This window comes from Raphanus sativus, chromosome 1, assembly GCF_000801105.2.
Source record: "Raphanus sativus cultivar WK10039 chromosome 1, ASM80110v3, whole genome shotgun sequence".
In the NCBI taxonomy this organism is placed as follows: domain Eukaryota; kingdom Viridiplantae; phylum Streptophyta; class Magnoliopsida; order Brassicales; family Brassicaceae; genus Raphanus; species Raphanus sativus.
Genome location: NC_079511.1, coordinates 5,176,980 through 5,180,851, shown reverse-complemented (window position 1 = coordinate 5,180,851; position 3,872 = coordinate 5,176,980). Strand labels below are relative to the sequence as shown.

Below are 3,872 nucleotides of genomic sequence, written 5' to 3'. Positions count from 1 at the left end.
GATCTCTGAAATGAACTAACACCTTGGTATCCTCACCTAGTCACCTCCATATAAAGCCTTTAATCACTGAACCAAAATCTCTTCCCTCATTTTTCTCTTTATTTGTCTGAGAAAAGAAAAAGATAAAACAATTGTTTTTAGGATAAAACAATTACTAACCCTTAATCATAATATTCAAAATACATAAAAGTTCTAGATATTATACGGAATGGGTTTTTACCTTTTCAACTAACACTGTCCCCCTCTGTAGCATTGAGCTTAAGTCCTGATGATCTATAAATGGTCATTGTTAAATAGTAGAAGGTATCAGAACAAAACTAAACGTGGATCGATGCCTTTAAACCGAAGAAAAAAAAATTTCCAATGTTAAACTTAAAGCTCACCTTGCGAAGCATCTTCTTAGGGAAGGGACCTTTCAGTTCCATATGGAGGCGTAATATACCATTGTTGCGGAGCCAGGGAAAAGAACTATGTACGTTTCTGTAGCTCTTTAGAAACGACTAACAAGTAACAAGATAAGGTGTAATTAAGTGTGTAACTTCGTTTTTAACAGCAACATTGAGCTACTAAAGTCAAAGCTTTTCACACGTTGTTGTCTAGCTCCATTCACCTAGACAATCAAGTCACGACCAGATGTTAGAAATTAGTGAATCAATCAGGAAAAAAAAAAACAGAAACACATACAAGAATAGCCTACCAACATATTGCCTATGTCGCAGTGAAGAACAGCACAGTTCTTTAGATTTTAAGGTATATGAGTAACTGATTCGCATACAATCTAACTGCAGATAGCTTTAGACAACCAATGTTACGACCACACTTCTTCAAAACCTCATGTTTTTGCAGTCTAACCACGTTCTTTGCACAAGCAATGTGACACTCAGGTTATCTAATCTCACAGACTAAGAAACGGGAAAATCAGAAGAAGGTATATAATTTGTTTTTGTATACTGATAGGTACCACAAGACCTCAAATTATGAAAGAGAGATATAGACTTTCCCTAGTTCGATAAAAGCTTACTGAGGTCATCTTCTGCTAATAGTCATAACTATTACATGATATAACCCTGGATAGGTTTATAAGCTAGTCCAGCTTAACTCGACCGGTTATCCCGGATCTTTATGTGCACCTTGTTACAATTAGCTCCACAAATTCGGTTTTCAAGAAATCATATATAGGCTAACTATAAACCAAAATCAGTCTCAAACGATGAAGAAATACTTGTAGTAGTTGTTTGGTTTGGGCTTTATGGGATATGATTCATGGGCTATCTTTGTCGCCTTTTTCTAAAGATGTGAGCAGACTTGCTCTAATTTCTTTTTTTTTTTTGGTCGAAAAAAAAAATGAAGGTGTCAATTGTCAAATACAAGAGACTGAGAGTAAATTTCACATTATGTCTTAACAAAAACTATTAAGGATCTGGCTAAATCGAAAAGTGAAGGTGTCAAATAAAGAGACTGAGAATGAAATCTCCTGCTAAATAAAATTTCACATTAACAAAAACTAGGGCTGGGCGTTCGGGTACCCATTCGGGTTTCGGTTCAGTCCATTCGGGTTTCGGATTTTCGGGGTTAAAGATTTCAGCCACATTCGGATATTTTTAAATTTCGGTTCGGGTTCGGTTCGGATCTTTGCGAGTTCGGTTCGGGTTCGGATAACCCATTTAAAATGTTTTTAAATTTTCAAAATTCATTATATACTTTAAATTTTCAAAATCTATAAAAAGATAATATATTACATATAAATTTTCATAACATATATGTCAAAATACCTTAATTTAACATATAAATTGGTTTTCTTTGAATATTTGGATAAAAAATCGATAGATATTTAACTATTTTGGTGTTTTCAGTATACTTTAGCTATTTTAACATTTACTTTTGACTATTTGCATATATTTTCCCAGTATTTTGGAAAACTTAAAGGTATCTTATATATTTTAATATTTTTAATATACATTATATATAAAATAATGTATATATTTAAGTATAAAATTTATTTCGGATACATTCGGGTACCCAAAATATTTCGGTTCGGATCGGGTTCGGTTTTGGTTCTTTAAATACCGAAATTTTGAACCCGTTCGGATATTTAATCAATTTCGGTTCGGGTTCGGTGCTACTTTTTCGGATCGGGTTCGGTTCGGTTTTTCGGATTCGGATTTTTTGCCCAGCCCTAACAAAAACTATTAAAGATCTGGGAAGAACAAACAAACGAATTCGCTTACATTAATCTAGAAATTTACCCCCCTAACAAAGTATTTAACTTTCCTAATCCTAATAATTAATTAATAGAAAATTAACAATCTAACCATAATGATAGGGGTAAAAAAAACAACATGGAAACTAAGCCACACGCTTTACAAAACGACATCGTTAAACCATTTCCCACCTAATTAAAAAAAAACTCCGAAAAGTTTTTATTCCGCCGGCAAAGACTCCGACCGCCACGAAAATAGATCGCCGGCATCGAAACCATCATCGGAAAATTCAAACAGCCCATCCACGGCGACGTAATCTCCGCCATCTCCGACGCCGGAACCGAAATCCAACGAGCCGTAGTTCGAGAAATGGTCGTCGAACCCCCATAACTCGTCGACTCCAGGACGAATCCGACGACGCTCGCACCAAATCCCGTCGTTTCAACCTCCTTCGCGACGACGGGAACCGGAGAAACCGGCGGCAGACCAAGCTCGTCGTCGGAGCCTCGAGAAGGTAGCCGAGATCCGGCTGGGTCTCTTGCGTAACCGTCGAAGATAACTCGTCCTCGAAGCTCTTCATAACCGAGTCGAGTTCTTGACTCACCGGTTCGGGATCCGAGTCGTCGAGAACGTCGAGTAAATCGTCTCTCAGCCTCTTTACCTCGGGGGAGTGGAGACTTCGCGTCGTCAGACTCGTCCCGGACTCGTTTTTCTCAGCTGAGTCAGTCCGAGTTAGCCTCTCCTCCGCCATAAGCTTTCGGTTCTTTCTTTTTGTTCGGTGAAAACTTTTTATTTTATCAGTGGCAGTATTGAAATTAGTGAGGGATAGAGGTGCAGAATGGGAAGAAGGGAACATGAGGCTTTATAGTAAGAGAAAAGAGAGAGAATGTGAGGAGAGGAAATGTAAAAGGGAGAGATAAACGCGTGAGATGTGACGGATTGTTAGGCGCGTGGGAGAGCGAATCCTTGGAATCACGGATCCCTCGCTTTTTTTTCTTTCTTTTTTAGCTTTTTTCCTGGTTTTATATCTTTTTAATACTAGTATATATATTCTAAAAATATTTTGTTTTGAAAACTTCCAGATGTCTCTTTCTGGTTTTTAAAAGTATAACTAATCGTTTTGAATTCGGAACTGAAGTCCGGTCACGTTTGATGTGCACATGCCCAGTCAATTACGCCCTCTGGATTTTTTCTTTATTTTCCTTCTTTAGCAAAGCTTCTTTTTTACAAAATAATTTTTATATTAACTTTTTTTCTGAAATTTCGATTTTTTTCTAGAAATAATTCTCATGTAACCTCAAACCTAGAATTGATTTTTATTTTATGTGTATATAACAATAGAAGTTGAAACAAAATAGTTAATGATAAATAATAAATTTCTATTTTTCCTGGTTGCTATGTGACAAAAATTATGTCAATACATACTATTTTATCAACTAGAGAACGGACGACAAACAAATAAAAAGTCCCAACTAGGCAACTAGTAAAAATGAAGCAAAACCATGCGGTATTATTTACATTTCGCAGTAACTACTATGTGGAAAAAATAGCAATAAACAATTCACAAATGTTATTTTATAGTTTTAACACGGTTAACAGTAAATAAAAATTTCTGCAGCATGTACCATATATCAAATATTTTTATAATCTTTAGAATCATACTGCAGTTAA

General features: G+C 35.9%; 1 non-coding gene across 1 annotated transcript; it reads right to left on the bottom strand.

Annotated features, from left to right (window-relative positions):
• Positions 1-2,205: 2,205 nt before the first annotated feature.
• Positions 2,206-3,178, bottom strand: LOC108855426 (uncharacterized). The gene has a single exon (XR_008944094.1). It is a non-coding gene; the product is annotated as an uncharacterized LOC108855426 (transcript).
• Between the last annotated feature and the right edge of the window lie 694 nt (positions 3,179-3,872).